Source organism: Cryptotermes secundus, unplaced genomic scaffold (genome assembly GCF_002891405.2).
Source record: "Cryptotermes secundus unplaced genomic scaffold, Csec_1.0 scaffold234, whole genome shotgun sequence".
Classification (NCBI taxonomy): domain Eukaryota; kingdom Metazoa; phylum Arthropoda; class Insecta; order Blattodea; family Kalotermitidae; genus Cryptotermes; species Cryptotermes secundus.
Window position 1 is genome coordinate 2,077,056 of NW_019725843.1, and position 24,858 is coordinate 2,101,913.

At 41.9% G+C, this 24,858-nt stretch overlaps 1 protein-coding gene and 1 long non-coding RNA gene across 2 annotated transcripts in view; one reads left to right on the forward strand and one right to left on the reverse strand.

Moving 5' to 3' along the window:
* Window positions 1–24,858, forward strand: part of LOC111863656 — a 596,698-nt gene that overhangs the window by 125,344 nt on the left and 446,496 nt on the right. The window lies entirely within an intron of this gene.
* LOC117282249 lies at window positions 1,963–5,677 on the reverse strand. The gene is made up of 5 exons (XR_004512931.1): window positions 5,632–5,677; window positions 5,212–5,262; window positions 3,611–3,673; window positions 2,461–2,523; window positions 1,963–2,026 (listed from the first exon to the last, which is right to left on the reverse strand). It is a non-coding gene; the product is annotated as an uncharacterized LOC117282249 (long non-coding RNA).

Below are 24,858 nucleotides of genomic sequence, written 5' to 3' on the forward strand. Positions count from 1 at the left end.
CACAAAGAGTGGGCGGGGGCAGACGTGAAGGAAGTACGAGCTTTTGCAGCTGTAGCCGCAGCCGGCTGGGATCCGGCACCTTAGACAACTGAAGAACTCAACGACCAGTTCAGAGGCCCATTGTGGAGGGGGTAAGGACGAGACAGCGCCCAGAATGGAAAAAACGTCGCCGACCTGAGTCCCAATTTGAAAAGGTACGGGGCCCAATTTAAATCACTCACTGTGAGGAACGACATACAGGAGCGCCACTGGGAATCTGCCGACGGACGATCTCAAATAGTGCAGATAGTTCCTTTTAGGGCAGAGTGAATATCATTCTGACCGAACTGCTTGTGAGACCGTCAGGAGGTGACTTGGGTTTCAGCAAGATCTTGGATGATTTCCGACAAGGGTAAGACTGGCTCGAGGAAAGAAACGATATTGAGAAGTAATGCCAGCAGTGCTACACGCGTGTGTTACCAACTTCTTGTGCCTCCTCGGGATTACCGCTGTAGCTGGATTGTGACCACGGCCGTCACTTCGAGTCTCGTCTGATAAAGGAGGTTTTGCAACCCTGGGAGTTAACAAGACACACACCAATAATCCTGCACCCGCAGCCGGTTAGCACGGTGGAACGATACATCAGAAAGGTCGAGGAGCACCTGCAGTATGCCGTCACGTCGCACCAGAGGCACTGGGATGCAAGATTGCCTATCTTCCTCCATATCTTACAGGGCATCCACCCACAAAGGAAGGGTTAACACTAGCCAACTCTATCTGCCCTGCGGCCTACTCTTGGGGGCACCCCGAAACAAGGAACGACCACACCATAGATCACGCTTTGGATTTAGATAAAGTGTGCCTAAGGGTGCTTATAAGTGTAGACTTAAGTTTGAATGAAATTTATCAGAATTATTTAAATGTTTAGATCTACTCAGTCACTTCATTGACTGGCTTTTCTTGGGGAAATATTCTTGAATGTACTTATGTGCCATCTTTAATGTAAGTAATGTTACACCTCAGGGGGGAGGGGGTGAGAAATTATAATTTCTTTTGTCTGTCGCTACTCATTTCCTGACATCGGCACTACACTCGGCTGCCGTCGGCTGTCTTACCTATGGTAGCGCGGGATCGGTCGAGGACAGGATGGTTACTGACGGGGGAATCAGAACTCCCTGCGCACATTTTCTACTATGTACACTGTCTATTTACAATAATAATTACAGGAAGAAAAAGGTTTGCTTTTGATCTGTCTATCATGACTCTTATCGCTAAACTAATGCTACCGTCCTGGTTCGTGGAGGGGAGGTGCCTTGAAACTGTGCTCCTATCATTGTCCGTCACTCCCCGTTCATTTCTACCCTGTTCTACCCTGGCTCTCACTTGGTACACTGGAGACTGCCTGTTGATCTCACAATAACACTTTTCTTAACCGTAACCTCTAACAGCATGGCGTATATGAGCAAAAAGACTTACTTGCAATACACATGTAGATTACTGCCGTCATCCACCCTCTAGTGGTATACATGTCGCCGATAGCCTCCGGCTGACAACTCTCTATTCTGTTTAAGATCAGAATCCCAAGTCTCTCGAATTCCCCTAATTTATAGTTTTAATTCGCCGATTCAGCGTGGACGACAAGGGGGTAGATAGCTCCTCCCTTGTGTTCTAATTTCCTAAAGTTATGTTTTCATTGGGTCTTATCGGTGGATGTGGGCAGACCCCTTGCGTCTTATGGCTGTGTAAGCGATTTCTTACGATTCTCCAGTGTCCGAGTGAGGCAAACTTCTAGCTCTGTGAGGACACAGCCTTGCTGAGCACACAAATTCCTAACCTACTTGCCATTACTGATGTTTACAAGTTGCGGCAATAACTGTGAAACACTGTTCGCTAGGCGCGAACATTTTGGGCAGTGGCTTCTTCTACTATCTCAAATTTGGGCCATAACAAGTAACATGTGGACTAAGTGACGTGGTTATCTCACCTTCATTTTCTTCTTAAATGAATCCATCCTATTTCGTAGGTGTTGATGGCTTTCTTCTGCTGCCTGTGGACAAAAGGAAATCTTCGTTCAACTGATTTTTAAAACAGTCATAAACAGCAACACTTCTGTTAGTCCTGTTCCAGCCTCTAGATATGATCTACCTATAGGAGACAGTATGAAACCGCCATGTTGAAGGAGCAGGTAGGCTCGTAGATGGACGACTAAAGTGTTCCTTTCCTTAACGCTGGAGAGAACGAATGACGGTCAGGTTGTATTTATGCTTTATCTGAAGAAAGGGGTGACATTAGAATATTTTCATAAATGCAGCTATGTGGTATAAAGTGTACCTGAGAATGTTAGTAATTGTAGAATTGGATTGTGAATAAAACTCGTTAGAAATATTTAGAAATACTAAATCACTTCATTAACCGAGTTAATGTAGCCGTACATTCTAGAATGTATATGTCATGTGGCGTAGGTTGTGTTTGTAAACTCACCTTTTTCGCCTCGTTCAGCGACCCTCTCTCATTACGTATATGATGATCGTGTTCTTCTGCTTCCTGTGGACGAAAGGAAATGTTTGTTCAACTGATGTTTAAAACAGCCATAAAGAGCAAGAAGTTCTAATAGCCCTGTTCCAGCCTCTAGATCTGATCTCCCCTTTAGGAGACAGCGTGAATCCGCCATAGCGGACGAACAGGTAGGCCCGCAAGTGGACTGACATGAAGTGTCCTTTCCTTAATTCTGGAGAGAACTATTGACGGTTAAACCTGTGCCATATCTGAGGAAGGGGGCGACATTAATTGCGTAGAATATTTTCATAAATGTACTACAAGGGATTTTTTCTTCAGAAATGACAGTGCTGTCGTGTGAGATAGGAACCCTATGACAGGGCAGAGTTACCGATCACAGTCACTGCAACGTGCTTGCAGTATGTGATTAAAATGGCCGAGTCTATTTCGAAATCTCGCGAAGTGTGAGGTTCTTGCAGTAATTCGAATTCTTCATGTGAAATTCATCGCCAACTCTTTTATGTTTACGGAAAAGATGTTATGATGAATCTATAGGTGGCAAAATGGTGTCGTGAATTTGAAGCGGGAAGAAGTGATGTTCATGATGAAATAAACAGTGGTAGGCCATCCGTTTTCACTGATGAAATCATCCAAAAAGACTGATGAACACATTCGTGCTGGCAGAAATTTAACCGTCGATGAAGTTCATCAACCATGTCCAGACGTATCAAAATTTGTATTTGCATTGCTATGAGAGGAGGCGGGAGATTTCTACGACGCTTGGATAAAAAGAAGCGCATTCCCAGGGGCACTAAGTGCATTGTGATACAGGGCGAGTATGTTGGAAGGTAAATAAAGATGGGTTGTAAAAGTTCTACTAGTGAATCCCAAAGAAAAGTCTTACAAATATTTTGTGGACTTTGTTTGTATCTTTACTTTCCGCATATTCTTCGTATGTGTTATAAAGTGAACCTGATAATGCTAGTAGTTGTGTAATTGGGCTGTGAATGAAACCCATTAGAAACATTAAAATTATTTAGAAATACTGAATCACTTCATTGACCGACTTCATGTAGCCGTATACGAATTGTAGATTGTCTGTGCCATGTGAAGTAGGCGGTGTGTGTAAACTCACCTTTCTTGTTGCCTTCGTTTGAGATATCGCAGTCTGTGTGGGTTTAAGGCGTTCATTCTGTTCCTATAGGCAAATGAAAATGTTTGTTTAACAGATTATTAAAACACAGTCATAAACAGCAATCAGTTATCGTCGCTCTCTTACAGACAACAGAAACCCGGCAAAGCGGACGAGCAGGCAGCCCCACAGATAGATGGACATACACGTACAGTGTCCTCCACCTTCACTTTCTATGGGGTTTTTATATATTTTTTCAGATATTACATCGTGCCCTCTAGTCCCGTTGCCAGGCAACGACTGCGAAACTAATAAGTATACAAGAGCCATTGCTAAGTAACAGCTCCGCAAACAAGCATGTTTCCACGGTAACGAGAGAATACAGAAATAATTTAAGACGTTTTCTATGCTGTCCGTGCCAAGTTGTTATAACCAGGATCATTTATGAGTGGCAGAGAACTGCTGGGATTAAATAATTGTGAGCTGCTGCTATGAGAAGCTGTTAGTCGAGGTCGACGGCAGTTCGGGTGCCCAGAGGAAGGGGAATATCTGCCTTTGAAAGCCGATAGCAAGCACCGACAGTCAAAGGGTGACTGTTGACAATATTGTATGTGAAACAGTGAACTGTAAATTGTATTCAGGCGTTGTATCAAATTGTGCAGTGAATTGAGTCACCAATCCACAGCCCGTCTATAGTCTGAATATTGTCACGTGTAAGGGGCGTTGCGCGTGACTTGTAGGACGGGATTTGGATTGCATGATTGGATTTGTTGCAACTTACATATTCACAACTCGGGAGTGCAGACCATACAGCGCTCTCGCTATTCTATACACTTTCCAGTTCAGCGTTACACACTCACTAAGAATCTCAGTCTTCACTAGTCGTATGCTGACAACGGATTTGTAACGTTCTCACTGTCGCTTCAAATTGCACGTGGAGCCTCATTTTCACAGACTAATTTCTTTCTTGTCATTATTCTGCATCTGCCAATTCTAAGGACTCGATTCAATTTAAGTCCTCTGCTCCCAAGCTCACGTGCCGGGAGGCTGGCGTTTCAAAACTAAACTACTCATTTCATGTTGCTCTGTGCTGCCGAACACTTCTTCATAACCACTTTGAACGGACCACGCAGAAAAATCACATCTATTGTTAAGCAGGCGTGTTTACAGATCCGTTGCTTAGCAACGCTGTTGCGCGCGTTTGCTCCCGCTTGCTGTTTTTACCGAGCCTTTGCCTAGCAATATGAGCCATTTTGACGTTAGAGCATGGAGGCTAAGGGAAACCGGTTAGTGGGCACAAAAATGTTTGGCTGCCATAAATGTTTAAATCTTCAGGGGATCTTCAAGATTTGTGCAGAAATGCATGTAGGATTTTAATAAAGATTACCAATGTAAAATGTATATTCGATTGCTGTAGCGGACGGTCACTCGTATAAATATAGACTGTCAACTGCTTATGTGCTTATGATTGTGAAATTGAATTGTGAATAAAATATGTTATAATTTTTAAAATTATTTGGAATTCCCTAGTAACTTCACTGAGGGACTTGTTTGACCAAGCCTTGAATGTGTATGCCATACTTAAAGTGAAATTTGTGACTCACGTGTCGTAGGTTCCGCTCCTCTTGTAACAGATCAAGCATGATAGTTTTAATCTGTGAACGCAAGGAAATAGGTATCAATCTACATGTTTGTTACAATTGCCAGAATAAAAAGTAATTATATCCGTGTCCACCGTTTAATAGAATTTCGTGCCGCATTTAAAGTAAGTGGAAAAAAATCACTACGAAGACCAAGACGTAGGTGGGTGGACAATATGAAAATGGATCTCAGAGGGATAGGATGGGATGGAATGGATTGGATTGATCTTGCTTAGTAAAGGGACCAGTGGAGGGCTCTAATGAACAAGATAATGAACCTTCGAGTTACATAAGATGTTGGGAAGTTCTCTAGTAGCTGCGCAATTGGCGGCTCCTCAAGAAGGGCTCAGTTCCATGAGTGAGTGAGTGACAATTTTAACTTACCTCCTCTGCTCTCTTCTTCAGCTCTAACTTGTTTTGTTCTTCCTCCTGTGGATCGAAAGGAATTGTTATTAATCTCCTTGTTTCATACAGTTCGCAGAATGAAGATGAAGACTTCCCTAACAGGCATGTGTTTGTAATGCACAGGGGGTGCGTTTTCTGTGAATTCTTTACTTTGAACAACGTTTAGCTGTGTGATGTTGTAATCATAAAAATTTCTGGCAATGAGAGTCTAGGTTTCATGAACTGAAGAAGCATAAGCCATGGTTCGATGAAGGGTGCTCAGAATTATGAGACCAAAGGAAATAAGCCAAAACCTCAGTGGTTACATGATCCAAGCTAAATAAATGTGTATAATGTGAACCATATAAGACGTGAAACCAGCAGACATTTCAGGAATAGAAAGAGGGAATATCTGAAAGAGAAAATTGACGAGCTTCCAACAAACATTAAGAGCAAGAATATTATAGACCTGTATAGAGAAATAAATGACTTCACGCCACTTAGTAGACAGTGCTTATAGATTGAAATAGACTTGCATCTGTGTTTAGTTAATTAAGCAACGGCAAAATGACGTATTGTTAATCTCGGCACAAGATGGACGTGTGTGGTACCGAACAGGCTGACTGAAGCACTATATTTTTATGTGCCATTTTGCGACACTTGCAATATCACAGACTTTATGGCACCGAAGGTTTCGACGAAGGCTGGGTGATGATTTGAAAGGATTTGGAAACAGGCGACAATGGCCCAGCTGGGGAATTGCCCTGGCATTTCGCTGGAGGAACTGAAGAATATTAAAGCCATGAAACACCCGATTACAAGTCCACACCGTTACCATGAAATCAGCCTGTTCGAGTCAAATCCCTAACAGTTGACTTGCTTTGGGCAATTTCATGTAGGGAATCGCCTGTCCTCATTTAGGTTTTCTTTGTTTCCTTCTGTCTCTCGTGGAAAATACCGCGATAATACAACAAACTAGGCCACTGCCAATCCTTTTGAATTCATGATTCATTGTTGATCGTGCCATTTGACGTTGTATGGTCGGGGCTACTGACAACTTGAGCTTTACCGCCCAGTCGACTTAAAGCCCCCCCCCCCAGGAAAATTTGAATGAGGTAGGAAACTGGATGGGGCCCAAGGGCGGTCTTGATGCTATGGAGAAGAGACAAATCTCTGTTCCTGCCCGAATTGTTGGAGCAGTGTTTGCTGCGCCCACCCCTTAGCTATGTGACAGTGAATGTAAGGCCTGATCTTAAACTTACCCTTTTCCACTTCCGTTTAAGTTTGTTTTCAGCATAGGTTTGTATCAGATAAATTATAATAAAGATGATGAAGTTCAACTGCAACAAATATAAGAACAGCAGTTAGACAAGCGTTAGTTGTAATTTCGTATGATAGAGCAACTTACATAGAAATACTTGAGTCTGTGACACTTACAACCAGTTTATCAAAGTGTACGCCATCTGCAGAGACCTCCGATTGCAGTTGCCACCAAGAAGCTGTTTCCATTTTGGTTGTTTTGGATGAAGTGAATCGTTCGTCAGCTGAAAATATAAAACAGTTATTCAGCTAATCAAAGTCAAAGTCACAATTCCGTACGTGTAGGATTATATAACAAAATTATACAGGCAACAAGCGGAAGCCATACAAAGTCATGATAATTGGCTAATCCAAGTCCAAGTCACATTGCGACTGACGGTCAGTAGTTGATTTGGTATTGACGGACCGCATAGAAAACAGTTTTTATACTTTCGCATGTACTATTGTTGCCTTTTGTTCCCATGTTGAATTCCTTCGAAAGACGGAGGAAGGCCCGAAGAAGTTCGCTAGGGCCAGCAATGTAAAATAACATTTAGAAGGTACGTGGCAGATTTTGATTGGCCCCACGTTGACTTGTGCAGCTAATTCATTAAATTTTCAAGTATAGGGAATCAGCGAGCAGTTTATGAAAAATTGAACGTTTTTAAGGCGAAATTCTTAAAAATTAGGTACCGATTTTAAGAGTCTGACTGTGTCACATGTCCAGAAATGACCGCCCTTAACGCACAGGAGCCAGTTATGTAGATTATGTTTACATGAAATGCTTATATTTCCTGCTTATATTTCACATTGCGACTGACGGTCAGTAGTTGATTTGGTATTGACGGACTGCATAGAAAACAGTTTTTATACTTTCGCATGTACAATTGTTGCGGGGACGTGTTTACAGATTCGTTCCTTAGTAACGACAGTCCACCTGCTTTACTCTTGCCTGTGAAATTGTTGAATCGGAAACGTGTTTACAGATTCGTTGCCTAGTAACGACGTGGGGAAGAAGACTCATTACAACTAAAGTAAGAAACCTTCTGGAAGCAATGAATAGACGAAATTGTAACCACCTCTCCACGGGTGAAGGAACGTATTGGCCAAGCGATTATAACAAGCTACCAGACCTATTAGACTTTTCATCCACAAAGGTATTACAAAAAATTACATTAAGATAGAATCTAACCATGAACTATTGTCTGATCACACACCTGTAATTGCAACTTTATCCACCCATGTGATAAACCAATCACCGATAAATATGCTGGTTACAAACGCAACGAACTGGAACAACTTTCGCACATACATTGAAGACCACATAATTTGAACATAAAAATAAGAGAAACCGACGAGTTAGATCAAGCAACCCAATACTTTACAACTTTAATCCAGGAAGCAGCGTGGTACTCTACTCCCACGCCACTGGATACAACAAAACATACATTTAGCATCCCCCAGCACATACGCGAACTAGTAGCTGAAAAACGCAGAGCAAGGAATAGGTGGCAAAGGTCACGAAATAATGATGACAGAATCAACTACAACAGACTTAAAAGACGACTGCACAATACGCTAGCAAATGCAAGAAACACGGCCTTTGAGCAATATATCGCTTCACTCAACAAGGACGATCATACAATCTGGAAAGCTACAAGAACATTCAAACGGCCCCAAAAATCAATACGTCCAATAAGAAAAGCTGACATAAGCTGGGCCAAAAGTGATTTAGAAAAAGCCGAAAATTTTGCTGAATATCCTTCTCTGGTAATTACACCACACGACTCTAATAATCATCATAATTACAACGAAATTGAGAAGTCTCTAGATACGCCATGTCAAATGTCTTTACCGATCAAAGCCTTGTCACCTACAGAAGTAAAGTAACAGATTAAAAAAGTGAAACAATGCAAAGCACCTGGCTACGACATAATCACGGGGAAGATATTGAGACAATTACCAAATAAAGCAATTGTACTACTCATAATAATCTTCAGTAGCATGCTCAGGCTATCTTACTTTCCAACGACATGGAAATTTGCTCAAATTGTTATGATTCCAAAGCCTGGAAAACCAGTTAACGAAGTGACCTCTTATGGACCCATTAGCCTGCTACCTATTCCCTCAAAGATATTTGAAAAACTTTTACTGAACAGAATTAGACACGACACAGAAATCCACGATACTGTAACGTGTTTCGTTACTGAAGACGCCGTAGAGATTGTTAATTGGTTTATTCAACAACCTACAAATCTCGGCTACAATTAATTATAACAAAGTTGCGGGGTTTCACAATTTATAACCCTATTCGCAAATCAAATCACTCTATTGTCAGTATACAGGTTTTTATAACGCGGGAGGTATACAAGTGCAACTGTATCACACACTCCCAATTATTACTCGGTTATCACGAACTATCACTGATTCTCGCACACGCGTCCGTACCTGGTAACTGCTGCCTTGAGAACTGTTGTTCACACACTCTGACTCGTAGGCTTGCTCGGAACTGACTGTGAATAGTCTTCGCTGCTCCGTATCTAGCATCGTTCCGGACAACTCAGAAAACAGCTACGTAATAGGCACCATTGTTGTGTGGTGCCGTGTTGCTAGCAACGCTGTCCGCAGTTGTTTACTTCTGCCTAGCAACCGCGGTATCCCTAGGTGACGTCACCGCTGTTGACTCGCGTTGCATAGCTACCAGGATGCTGGGACTCGGCGCGTCACGGCTGGCGGGGCGGTCGGAGGGGCATCATATATAGCGCAACACGACACAATATTATACCCGACTCTCAGTTTGGATTCAGAGAACATCATTCTACAATCCACCAAACTCAGAGAATAATCAACAAAATTGCCACAAGTATAGAAGAGAAACAGTATTGCACTGCAGCGTTTTTAGATATTGTCCAGGCTTTTGATAAAGTCTGGCATACTGGATTACTACACAAAATCAAGAACAAATCGCCAAGTCCATACTATCTACTGTTAAAGTCATACATCTCAGAAAGTTATTTTCAACTAAAATACAACAATACCTATTCTAGCGACAAACTAGCAAAAGCCGGAGTACCACAAGGGAGTGTGTTTTGCGTCTGTTATATCTAATATACACTGCAGATCTGCCAACAACCAACAAAACCACAATGGCAACCTTTACAGACGATACTGCTCTCCTAGCAACAGACCGTGACCCGGCACAGGAATCGCAATTTCTTCAACACCATCTGGACCTGCTACAACAATGGTTCAAAAAATGGAAAATCGGGATAAACCAAACAAAATCTCCACAGATAACATTCACAACAAATCGCACACACTGTCCACCAGTCACAATCAATAATTTACAAATCCCAATACAGACAGAAGTAAAATACCTCGGCCTATACCTAGACCAGAAGCTAACTTGGCAGAAGCACATCAAGACAAAACGCCAACACCTAAACCTAAAAGTACGACAGATGTCATGGCTCTTAGGACGAAAATCAAAACTCAGCCTAGAAAACAAGACTAATTTACGAATGCATATTGAAACCGATTTCGACGTACGGAGTTCAACTGTGGGGGTGTGCTCAGCCTTCGAACACCAAAATAATTCAAAGACTCCAACCAAATATACTGCGCTCCATAACCAACGCCCCATGGTATGTCTCGAACTTCACATAAAAAAAGATCTTCAAATCCCATTCGTCACAGAAGAAATCGAAAGATATTCTACCATATACCACAACCGACTAATGGGACACGAAAACAGTTGCGTAACTGAACTAAGCAACCCATTAAACATCAGACGTAGACTAAAACGACANCGTTTCAAACCAGATGAGTCCCATCGAGTCATTAAAGGCAAATAAACACAGCTGAGGACGGTTTGTCTTTTGTTTCTGAGGCGTCAAATCGACGTAGCGAACATGATTTTTTTTTTGGTGGGAGAGGAGGGATGGGAAAGGGAATTAGTGCCTTTTGTTCCCATGTTGAATTCCTTCGAAAGACGGAGGAAGGCCCGAAGAAGTTCGCTAGGGCCAGCAATGTAAAATAACATTTAGAAGGTACGTGGCAGATTTTGATTGGCCCCACGTTGACTTGTGCAGCTGATTCATTAAATTTTCAAGTATAGGGAATCAGCGAGCAGTTTATGAAAAATTGAACGTTTTTAAGGCGTAATTCTTAAAAATGAGGTACCGATTTTAAGAGTCTGACTGTGTCACATGTCCAGAATGACGGCCCTTAACGCACAGAAGCCAGTTATGTAGATTATGTTTGCATGAAATGCTTTTATTTCCTGCAGTATATCTCACTTCACTTACCTGCTTAATATAAGAGGCCTAATATGTCGCTTTCTAATATTACTGTGGGATGTCGTTATAGTTGCACCGTATACACAGATGAACTTGAGTTTGAAGATTAATAACAATAGTGAACTCTGTGACACCTTGAACGTTGTACTGTAACACAACTCTGCACTAGAACTCAAAATTTCCACTCACTCTATCTTCTTATATAACCTAGAGTGGGACCTATAGTAATCATGTCACTGTCTGTATTGTTGCAGGCTTTGCCTAGCACCGGCTGTTTACTCAGCTGTTGCTAGGCAGCGAACGGTTTATGGCTTGCGGTTGGCTAGCACTCGATCCACTGTGGGTTCCTCCCATAGTCACCTATTGCTGTAGACCTTACATAGCAACGGACTGTTTACTCGCCGCTTCTAAGCAGTGGTAGCTCAGCTGTCACTGTAACGTTTGCTTGAATGTGCGCAGTACCCACATCGCTATTGTTTCTATCTTCTTCGCGTGTGCATTCTACTAAGTCTACAAATCGAATGATGTGTTTCTCCCAGCTTCAGTTATGGAATACAAAATCCGTATCCTGGAAAAGTACCAGTATTGTTGTGTCAGTGCGTTCTTATTCCGATATGTTGACTGACTGTTGCCTGGTAACAAGCCTCGTGAGTGAACTGAGATTCATATTGCAGATTCTGATTGCTCTCTAATTTTAATTCTTGTATCGTACACCAGTAGTCGCTACCATCAGTGCACATATTGTAACTGACCAGAAAACTGCACAACAGTAGAACAAACGGACTAAATTGGATTAAAATTGTGACAACGGATTTAAAATAAGCATTTGTGCACGACACTATGTGGTAAGCCGAAATACTGCATTCATGAAGAAATGAAAGAGCAGATTAAATTCAGTTAAAGCTGCAATTCAGTTTGTAATGGCTTTATTACCGTCTGTAGTAGAGAAAAGGAAGCTGAGAAGAGAAAATTGTCTTCTTTTATTACGACATATAGCGCACAGAGTGTGATTACCTGGGCCCGGATTTTGATGACATGTCATCTTTTTTTCCTTGAATCCTATGCGATGCTCTTAAATATATAAATCTCGGATATGAGCTGCTCGTTTCAGAAATGTAAATTTTATAGGTAGTTTTTTTTGTCATTTTTTTACATTGTTAGGTTTAAGGTAATTTTTTGTTAAATTTTTGGCCTTTTAAGGGTATTTCTTGTCATTTTAGGGAAGTTTTCTACATATGTTTTCTGAAATGTGAATATCATGGAAGCGAAGTGTTCTTTCTTTTCTTACTGATGACTGATCGTCAGTCGCAGTGTGACTTTGACTTAACCAGGGAGGATTGGGGAGTATTTGAGAGTGTTTAAGTGACAGTCTCGGGAAGTTCGTCGTTGAAGACGTGGTGTTTGACTGGAAAACTTGATTTGTGTGTAGTACTTGGAGTGATTTGAAGGACTAGTTGCTGTGTTGAGATCTATTACCAAGAGAAGGCTATTGTGCACGTAACAATGGATTATGTAGTTTATGTAAATCAGCGGTTAGTGCTGTAATTTAAATATAATTAAGAGAGACTGTGTAACCTAGCTTCTAATAAATCGAGTCATCCGAACTAGTACCCGTCATTTCGTCACGCGTACTCCCTACACGTTGCAATACATTCGCGCAACACACATGAACACAACAATAGTAAGTCCATTGCTATTTAACGACTGAATAAACATGTTAAGACGTACTCAACAATAGGAGCGGTGTTTTGTTTGGATCCTTACTGCGACCGTTGCTAGGCAACAAGCAGTGCTCCAATGGACTGGCTTGGTAGCGATTGCGTGGGAACCGCAACAAACAGGCACGCCACTAGTGATTTGTGAAATTATAAGATTAGCGATAGCGCTATAGTTGATTGTGATTAGGACTGAATGTAAAAGGAGTTAATAAATCCAATCATTCAATCCAGAATCCTTTGCAGTCTATCATTCGACGGACTGAATGGAAGCAGGAGAAGTAATTGTGATACTGCCGATGGCAGTAATTGTGAGATTTTAAATTGTGTAAATGTAAGAGCGCGTGGAATGAATTCGCTATATCCAGGACGGCCTGAAGTTATTTGTCGTGTGACATATACCCAACACGTGACAATTTTTTTATTACCCGAACCAATTTTTATGAGACTTGGTACGTGTATCTTGCCGTCTGAGGCCATCTCAACGTTGTAATGCATAAATAATTCCCATAAGTAATTACAACACTGCAGCCTCCCAAATTATATTTTTGCTCATGCGAACTAAAGTTTTGTTCCTACTGACTTATTAGATATTAAAATTACAGCGAAATTAAAGTATGCGAATATTTTCCCCCAGAACCTCTTGTTATGTTAGATGAAGCAATTCACAGCTGATATAACGTTATTCTGTTGAATCTGGAAGCAATATGCCGCCACACGGGCATCAACTGGTGATATTTGGGCATCCGTGGATTAGATTACGTGAGAGCGTGACCCAGGCTTTCACCATATCACGCTCTAGGGTCGCCGTTCTAATTTCCCGGTAGCTCAATCGCCATTGAAAAAGACCCTTGGAAAATTTTATCGATGGCTACGCAAAGAGTGTATGTGTTGATGCCGCTCTTCCGCTACACACTAGTTCCAGAGGTGAATCCCCGGCACTTGGCCGCGATAATTAAGCATTCCAGGTTTTTCTCTGGTTTGTTATTGCTGATGCACCCTCTGAAATGGGAGAAATTGAAAGTACAGTAGTATTTCGTTCAGTTTATGACCCTACCCCCTAAAATCGACGTTAAGGGTCCCGAGATGGGGTATCAGTCACCAGGTAGTCTGTATCAACAAGTAAACACTGTCAGACTTCAGTTCCCTGAACGGAATGCGATTCGATCACGCACAGGATTCAGCTACGCAGTCATTTGATTAATTGATAAGGAGAATTATACGGCTACTCCGCGAAGTATTTTTGATTTGATGACATTCTGTGCTTGGTAGATGACCTATATATAGTGTAGATTATAAACATGCCTTCAGATGTGGTATGAAATCTATTTTTGTACTCAGCTGGCTGCACTGCCGATTGCAATGGCCGCGCGGTCTAAGGCCTCTTCTCTCTCTTGAACACTGGGATCGTGAGCTCGAATTCCATTCAGGGCATGGATGCCTGTGTATGTGTTTTCTGTGTGTAGGTAGCTGCCTTGCGATGGGCTGATCCCCCGTCTGAGGAGTCCTATCTACTGTGTAAAAATACAGTCTTACTCTTAGATAAAAAGCTGTACTGGGAGAAGAACATTTGGTACTTATATATTGTCACGTGTTGGGTGTGTAACACAACAAATAACTTCACGCCGTCTTGGATATAGCGAATTTATTGCACATTCACTCTTTCACATATACAATTCACAGTTTCACAATTACTGCCATCGGCAGTATCACAATTACTTCTCCTGCTTCCATTCACTTCGGAGAAGGCTAGACTGCAACTGACTGGTCACTCCCTCTCACTGACGAATACTCCTGTTATGTAGCTTCCGCACTGACAACTCACTGTTGCGTGACGTCGTGTTTACCGATTGCCTAGCAACAGTCGCTGCACGGGCTCCCCTGTTACGTGACGTCGTGTTTACAAAGGCGTTGCTGGGCAACGCTGCGTAGCAACCAGCGCACTTCGGCTCGGCTCGGCACGGACGAACATCGCTTTTCTTACTGCTGCATAACCTCGTTTCCACTGTTGCTTTACTTGGCAACCGACCGTTTATCAAAGGTCTGTCTTCGTGGTAACTCGTTCCACCTCCCGTTGCCCAGCAGCGGTTAGACATGTCACAATATATATTGTGACGTATTTGCGCTATGCAGGACACACCCTCCCCCGCCAGCGGTGACGTAACACTTTCGGAGCGTTGCCGCTGCTACAGTAATAGGCCAAGGGATGCCGCGGTTGCTACAGAGCAGTAAACAACTCTCGACAGTGTTGCTAGGCAGGCGGTAAACATGACGTCACGCAACAGGCGAGCCGTGCAACGACTGTTGCTAGGAAATCGGTAAACACGACGGTACTAAACAGCGATACCTATTACCTAACTGTTTTCTCTGTTGTCCGTGCCGAGGCTAAATAATTAGCAGCGAACACTATTCTATGAGCCGATTGTCTAGAACAGGGGTCTCCAAACTTTTCGAACCCCGGACCACATTAGGTAATTCAGCACTTTCAACGGGCCGGATAAAATGAGAAATTAATAACTCTATGTATATGTGTTTTATTGAAAGCACAGAAATTCATAAACTAAATACAAAATACGTGAGAATAAATTATCGTATATTAATGACAACAGACAGTAGCAGCAAATGCTCATATTTTCATTACAAATTATAATAAAACAGTTAATATGATTGATGGAATTCTTTTTGCATTCTTAAAATCTGATTAAATTGAGGTTCAAATTTTGAAACGCTAATCACAAGTAGCGACTTTAAATATTCATCGGATAAATTTGCCCTGTATTTCGACTTGATGTACATTTGGGAAAAAGTATGTTGACACAGACTTGTCGTCCCAAAAATTGGGACAAATTTACAAGCAAATTTCTTTAAATTTGGAAATTGCTCAAAGTTCAGAAATGTATAATATTCGATCAAATTTCCTTCGTTGTATTTGTCTTTAATATGATAATTTTCCTGAAGTTCAATAATTTCCATTTGAATTTGACATCTGCAGCATCACAGTCAAACGGACTTCGAAAAAATCTAATTTCCTGAGCACTGGAATCAAAATCAGCAAATCGCTTCCGAAATTGTTCTTTCAAATCTAAAATGACTAAATTTGCAAACGAGGAAGGAAATTCTGCTTCACCCTTTTTATGCAACTCTGCACAGTATAGCTTATGGACAATGTTACAATTTTTCACTTGCCTTTCCAGAAGTATCAACTTTGCTCTGAATGCCTTGATAAGTGCAAATAAATCACATACTAAGTTATTTTCACCCTGCAACTTTAAATTCAAATGGTTCATATGGTTCACCAGATCAGAAAAGAAATGCTATTTTCCAAAGCCACTTGATATCTGATAAAAGTGGTTCGTGATGGTTTTCCTCGGCAAGAAATATATCAATTTCATTCCTGAGCTGAAAGAAGCGCGAAAGAACCTTTCCACAGCTAAGCCATCGAACTGCAGTATAATATGTCAGGCCAATAAGCTCGGAATCACATTTATCAGTACTCATTTGAAAATTAGTTCAATTGGCGCATTTCTGCACAATTCTTTCGCGGGTCGGATGCGGCCTGCAGGCCGTAGTTTGTATACCCTTGGTCTAGAAAATGTAGGAACCTCAACATCTCACAAGCCTATGAGCCTCCACGGCCTGTTACAGGGATAACTGTACTTTTTTACTTACAGTGAATTAGATTCGTTAAATAAATGTTGCGTGAAGATGGCCTTGTAAGGCCGAAATGTAGGAGTATAGCAGCATCACAACATGTATATATACATATTTTAATAATTTCAATAACATTTTGTACATATAACGATCGTTGTGTGAATTAAATACGAATTAATGTCATTAATGTGTTGCATTATAGACGGATGAGAAAAAAAGACTATAGTACGAGTAGATACATCAATGCAACAGCATGCTGAAGTATAATATTCAAAGGAAAAACTTTATCTGATGTGAAAACGATACTGTCATCGAAATATACGGTTTAATGTTTTGTATATCGACGTTGCTTACTTAATCGGGGATTTTTGTTAATGTCACTTACCTGTCCCATGTAACAAATTCTAGGTCACATGATATTTAACTAGGTCACGGGTTCAAGTCCCGATGAGGTCATTGGATTTTTTTCCAGTTGACCTAATCCTTCCAGCCGCACTAGGTCCTGGGGTTTACTCTGCCTGTAACAGAAATGAGTACCAGGAATTAATTAAATAATAATGATATTTATCTGAAGAAGATATGTCTTCAGGACTCCAAGACTTGATGCAAGTTTTTCACTAAATACTTCCCATGACAAATCAAATTTAGTTTTCACAGCTAAAACGGCTTATATTTTGTCCCTATGAAACCGAGACTTCTCTTGAGACCAGATGTAATTCATATGAGAGAACACTGTTTCAGTGGACGCATAAAAAAGTAAACTAAAGTAAAGCTATCCCTGTAACAGGCCGTGAGACGTTGAGGGTCCCACACTATCTAAACAATCGACTCAGAGATGGCGGTAAGATTGTCAGCCTTACGCGCCGGCCGCTCTTTACTCCCCAGGAAAATTATTTAATTAATTCCTGGTACCCATTTCTGTTAGAGGCTGAGTAAACCCCAGGGCCTAGGATTAGGTCAAGTGAAAAAAATCCAATGGCCTCATCGGGATTTGAACCCGCGACCTTCCGGCTTGTAGGATAGCCCCTCAACCACTACGCTACCGCGTGCCCCACCTCAGTGGACGCATATGTTACCATAATAAGAGCTCAGCAGGCTTCTTCATGTTGCTATGCACACACTTCAACCATTTCGTAGAGGAGGGATTGGAACTGAACATTCATTTTCTTTTTGCGATAGGTAACCGTGCAAATAAGTATGTTTATCGTGAAGTTTGTCGAGTTTGACGGTTAAAACTTCACACTCTGATGATAGCAGATTGTCAGGATTTTTCCTTGTAGACACTTTATCCAAAAGAAGAGTGCAACCTCGATAAACCTTCATTGTGCTAATTCCATGCCTGTAAATAAGATAAAGCAGCATCATAAAATTCTTTGAATGCTCTGAATTATTTCTGAATTGTCATTTCACCATGTTGTACTAGATCAGTAACTTCTACGCCATGTGCGGGATAAGGGTTCGTCGCGTCGTGCTTGTAGTTTTAACAATAGAGTTTTCACAGCTTGTGCTGATTCTGTTGCACACTTATCATCAAGTTTAATCTCTTTGTTTCGTGAAAAAGTGACGCATAATGAAGCACTATGCTTATAGTGGAGTCTGCCACAGTAATTTTGAATTTAGTTACCGAAGTGCCTGGGATTTATGTTCATTCTGTTGAGATATGAACTGCACACTGCTACTTCTGCGGTGGCATTTCTAGACCTAAAGTTCCAGAAATGGCACTGCCCAGTTTTATTTTCATTTGTTATTTAAACATTAAAATATTTACATACCAATCAACAGTTGAATTTAAGTAAAAATTCTTTATCACAGTAACGCTGTGAAGTTTCCATATGACCAAAGTTGCATAGTAGCCAACTTCTCGGAATTGCTAGATCGGTTGGAATACCTGCAAGTAGCGGCATCTCGTATAGCACGTAAGTTGGCAAGCGTGTAAAGTTCTGCTGAATTGTAATAACGCTAAACTTAACTAATGATGCTTGTGTTATGAAAACCTTGACCGCCTCTTGCGTTGCTTTCTGATTTCCAAATATATCGCGGTTCGGCTCCTTTGTGATCTTAAGTGATCGGCTTCACCGTAGCCCGTAGCTATACCGACTGAGCTGAACCAGTTTCTATTTTTCAAATTGCTTTAATTTATTTATCAAGTCAGGGACAAAATCAGTCCGGGATATGCCTTATTTCGGGGACTGCCTCCGAAAATCGGGGCGAATGGTCAGTTTACTTTACAGCGAAAAGTAATTCTTTCACGGATACATACGACTGTTTGTATAAATCGGTGTCATGTCCCTTTTGCACAATTTGAGTACTGTAGGTGATCAGCAGTTTCCCCTTTTTCCCTGAACTTCATTCATTCATCAGTAATCTGTCAAGACGACAGGTCCACAGTCTCTTCCAAAACAGTTCCTCCACTTAATGCGATCTAGAGCTTTCTCCTTCAAATGAGAATATCCTCTTCTGTCCCCAAGGTCATCCAGCATCTTCTTACGTCTTCTTCCTCGTCTTCTGGTCACTTCCATCCGCCCCTCTATCTTTCCTTCAATAATTTCTTTTAGAAGGCAGTTACCGCGTAAGATATGACCAATCCAATTAGCCTTCCGTTTTCTTATTTCATGTAGGATATTCCTCTGCTCACTGACTCTAATTAACACTTCTTCATTTCTCACATAATTGGTCCAACTGATCTTCTCCTTCCTTCTGCAACACCACATTTCGAAGCTTTCCAGGTGTTTCTGAACTACTGCCCTAAGTGTCCAAGTTTCAGCCCCATACAAAGCCATGCTCCAAATGTAGCATTTCACTAGTTTCTTCCTCAAATTTAAGTCCAATTTGCTGGTAAATGCTGTAATTATTGTCCCTAAATGTTATTACCTAAATGAGGAGATTTGAGGGTTTAAAGAAATATTACTTACAGCGCAATATGCCTGAAGCTCAAATAACAGCATAACGACATAAAACTATGACACCCAGAAGAATAATTTAAAAATAAATATTAAAATGTTTATGACTTGTTAGCACTTAATTCGCACATACAGCTTGAAACCTATCTCATTAATCCATAGCCCATGTTACGGTTAGACTTCAGTCTTCCGGTTCCTTCGCCATTTTATTACGAGAATACACCAGGGAATTTATATATAATCATAATTCACCAATTTTTACACAAGAGTGTACAAGAGAGAACTAGTTTCATTTTGTCTTTTTAACGACCGCTCGTATTTTTTTTTTGGGGGGGTGGTGGTGGTGTTGGTTTGAAGGCCTTAGAGGTTCACGTTACATCTAGTGTATTTTTTTTCTGTGATAGACGTGTGTAAGTGGCTATTTTCTGACGATGTCATTAGCGTAGCCAACATTGCTACGGTGGTTGGTAATGCTGTAATGCAGAGTTAGTGAGAACCATCATTCTGTCACGAGCTTTATATGCGATGTACACTATGGTACGGCTGTGCGTTCCAAAAGTTTTAATAACCTGTCAGGAGTTTTATCATTGTAACGTTCGTGGATCCTCTGTTACTTCACTTAATTATATACGTGGATAGTGCGAGAGAGAGATGAACCTCACAATTCTGTGGCATTCTCGTGCTTCGAAATTTTTATTTTAAAAATTTTGTTGGTGCCGGGTTATCGAAACACGAGGTGTATTCCTGAAAGTATATTTCTCGAATTGATTTCATTTTATCACTTTGTTCACAGTGAGAGAGGATGTAGATTAAATCAACTCACCCCGCCCTTGTTTGACGAGTACTGACGTCATGTTACAGGGTTGTCTTTGAATAGGGGAGGATGGGTGAGAATTTGGGTAGTTTGGTATAGTAAACACGAGACATATGTACAGGGTGATTCATATAGAACCGGCCCGACGAAATGAGGTGTAATATAAAATATACCATACAGATATTAATGTAATTTACACATATCTTATCTTGGATTGTGTTCTGTGATCAGAGCAAGTGTTGAAAGTGTCCGCCCTTTTGAAGTAGGCATTAGAAACACTCGCTGTTCAACAGTGTTCTCCATGACTGTCGCCTGCGCACTGCAGACACGTTTCGGCATTGTCCTTGACCTTGCAGCATAAGGGCTGCTACTTGCCGGATCATGCGCACACCATTCGACTCAGCACGGCCCACGGATTATTATGTCATAATTGTGAGCGGTTATATGCATCACCTGCGGAATTATTAGCAAATTCATCGGGCCGGTTATATACGATTCACCCTGTATTATGCAACGTCTGTATTGCTCTTAATATTACTTTACATACTTACTCATTCATCGAGCTGTGCCCTTCTTGAGGAGCCGCCAATTCTGCAGCTACTCTAGAATTTCCCAGCATTTTATGGAACCGGAAGGTTCATTACCATGTTCACAAGAGCCACCCACTGGTTCCTATCCTGAGCCAGTCCAGTCCAATCCACACCATCCCATCCTATCTCTCTAAGATCCATTTTAATAATGTCCACCCACCTAAACCTTGGTCTTCCCAGTGGTCTCTTTCCTTCTGGCAGTCCTCTTCTTCCCCATTCGTGCTATATGCCCTGCTCACCTGATCCTCCTTGACTTGACCATTGTAACTATACTTGGAGATGAGTGCAAGTTATGAAGCTCCCCATTACCCAGGTTTCTCCAACAACTTCTTGTCACTTCATCTCTCTTTGGTGCTTTACTTACTTACTTACTTACTTACTTACTTACTTTGGGGGTGTAATACTGATTGAGTAAAAACATACATAGACATTTGCGTATGTGCTACATACATACACAGTACTGGAGTTCGGGTCTGGAGCGTAACGCGTGACGTAGTCCGGCGGTCACTCAGGGGGAGGCTTGACTGAGGTAATGTGCATTACCCTTCACGATACTGGTGTACCCAGAGGCCGGGGACGAGATTTCCCGTTGCGAGATGGGCCTAGAGGGGGCCTGGTTAAGACAAAGCATGGTCACTGCTCCGGGATAGGGGTCCTATCTGTGAGTACGTGGTTGCATTACACTAAAATGTCTTGAACCTCGATCCTTTCCGTACAGATGAATTTTATTTGAATATAAGTAGTCATTTAGGGTAGTTTTGTTATATATGGATGCAAAACGGCCGGCGCCTGAAGCTATTCATTCACATTTTACTGTCTGCTTTGTTTCTTTCTTATTTGTTCTCCCGTTTGTTTTGTTTCTTTCTTCTGTAGCCGATGCCTCGAATACGTGGAGTGTCACCTTCGCTGCCCCCTTCCCCCAAATGTATCGCAAAGTGGGGCCATGATTAGGCCCAGGGACGATGTTTCTGGACATTGGCTCCTGACTGTACTAGGAAGTAAAGCTGTATGGGCGTGGCAAGTGAATGCTTTTGTGAATCGTGCATCTTATAAATACTGCGTTGAAACAAGCGAAGACTGCCATACCACTAGACCAGAAATTGATAATTCAGTGTCGCGTTCGTATAAATATAAATATTGAACTCCCACCTCGCATGGAACACACTGCTTCTCCATTACAAAGATCAGTCTAGTACTACTGTTTTGTTGGTTCGGTTTGATAACTTTATTTTCCACTTCCTGTTCATCTTATCTGTTTGTTTATATCGCTGTAGCTATACTGCCTGGTTGAGGCATTATGCTACAAGCCTGAAGGTCGCGGGTTCAAGTTACGATGAGGTCATTGAATTTTGTTCAGTTGACCTAATCCTTCTAGCCGCACTACGGCCTAGGGGTCGACTTAGCCTCTAACAGAAATGAGTATCAGGAATATTCTTGGGGGTAAAGGCCGGCCGTCGCGTAAGGTTGACAACCTCACCGCCATCTACTAGCCGATTGTCTAGAAAATGTGGGCACCTCAACGTCTCACAACCCTATGGGCCTCCACGGCCTGGAACAGGGATAGCTTTACTTAATTTTAGTTACACTGGCATCCCGGTCACAGTGGCTGCGCGGTCTAAGGCATCAGCTGTGTTCGCCCGCTGGAACGCTAGGATCGTGGGTTCGAATTCCACTCAAGGCATGAATGGCTGTGTGTTTATTCCGTGTTGTCGTCTTGTGTGTAGGTAGAGACCTTGCGATTGGCTGATCCCCCGTCTAAAGAGCCCTACCGTCTGTGTTAAAAAATTACGAAACTGACGAAGAGGCCGGGGCCCAACAAAGGGCTGTAGAGCCGTTGATGAATGAATGACGAACGAACGACTTTTGTTAAATTCGCTCGAAAACAGTAAGACTTAAGAAAAATACAAATAGATTAGGTTTTAAAAACGAGCTTCATTTTTCTGTAAAACTTCTGTTTTCATAACTTTTCGTAAGAAATTCATAAACACTCGCTATACGTTAAATTCGTAGTTTAAGCCGGAGAAAGGTAAAGTAAAGTTGTCCCTGTGCTTAAGTAATTAAGTAATTAAGCACTACGCCATGAAGACCACTCACCTCGGCACAAGTTGAGGGTGAGTGGTCAACTTCACGCCCCGGCCTCTTTACCCCCGGGAAAGAGACTCCGGTATCCGTTGGATAGGAGGTTAGTTAAAGCCGGTGGCCCATGTAAATAGATCTGACTTTGCGTTCCGCTTTTTAGCCGTCTATGTGCAACATCGGTTAATATCCTCCCCTTGTTTTCTCTTTGCTGCCGCTACATGTTTCGGCCTAACTGGCCATCATCAGGTGTACAGGCTGTTGTGATCGTTGTGATGGGGAATCTGCTGCCCTTCTTATGTAGTTGCTTCGGGTTCTAGGTTGTACAGGTTAAGCAGCTGTTTTTATTTGGGTGTCCTTGAGTTGCACATGTTTGCCTTATGTTTTTTTTTCTTTTTTACTGTGGCTGTCCTGATGTTTTTACTTGGACGGAAGTTTCTTGTATGGCACGATGCTGTATGAGGTTAAATAGGTCCGTAGGACAGATAGGAAGACAGATTCTAAAGTAACTTGAAAACCCACTTAGTAATCCATCTAGGTCGTGTAAGGCTGTGATTTCTCACCGCTGAGCATTAAATGTAGTTCCATTGAAGTCCACTTCACAGAATTGCTCCCGGGCACGCATTCTCAAGACAACTGTGGCTCTCTTCAATCATCTTCTCGTCGATGATTCACCGCTGATGCTGTTGAAAATTATGATGAGCTGGTACATTTTCACTGCCGCCTTCTTCGGTTATGTGATCGTCTCCTATTCCTCACACAACCGAGCTCATAAGTAAGGATTTTTAGGATTGTAATAACTGCCGGTCACAGTGGCCGGCCCGGTCTAAGGCGTGAACTGTCTTCGCTCTCTCGAACGGTGGGATCGTGGGTTCGAATCCCACTCAGGGCACGGATATCTCTGTGTGTTTATTCTGTTTGTGTTAGGTAGCGGCCTTACGACGGGCTGATCCCCTGTACAAGGAGTGCTACCGACTGTGTAAAAGATCAAGAAATTGAACAAGCGGCCAAGGCCCAACAAAGGGCTGTAGAGCCATAGATAGACAGACAGACAGACAGACAGTCAGACAGATAAATCTTTCAACCAAAAAATCTAACAATAAGTCATCGTTGTGTTAGTGATTATTAATGCAGAGGTGAAGTTTTCGTGTACAGCTTTCAGTTACCTGAACCAAGAATCCATTGCTGTGCAACTACCTCGCCATTGATCTATCTGATAACAATTCAGTAAATATTATTATGCTGTTAGACGTGAGAATGTGGGTTCTGTCGTCTCGTGCAGACGGACTTTCTTGTCACCGAACTGAAACGCCTGCGTGTATCGTGTTGGTAGACCCGCCATACAAATGTGCCGGAGAAGTTGCCGACAGTTGGTGTTTACCGCGCTTCTCTCGTCTGTGAATACAGATTAAAGGCGCATGTTTGAATGTTACTCAGCAGATATTGTTATTGGCAGTGTTATGTAGCCGTGTGCAGTTTTGTGGTTCTCCTACTAACTGTTACCGTAAACATTATCACCACAGACTTCTGTATGTGTCCATATCACTGCCTTACAGTCTCCACTTCCATCGTATCACCATTTCTGCCGAAATGTTATGATGTTCAGCATGTCGACATGGTCTTCCATTCCCCTCCTCCACCTCCTCGTCCTCCTCCTGCTCGTATGTGCTCTGTGACCGCTTGTAAAAAGTGACGTTTTCGATACATTTCTTGCATCCCCGTCATAGCTGTTATAATGAGCCGGTATAGCTAAGTCTGAATAGCGATCGACTATGGCCGGAGTCCTATTCCAGATTCATTCATTCATTCATCGGTAATCTGTCATACGACAGGTCCACAGTCTCTTCCAAAACAGTTCCTCAACTTAATGCGCTCTCAAACTTT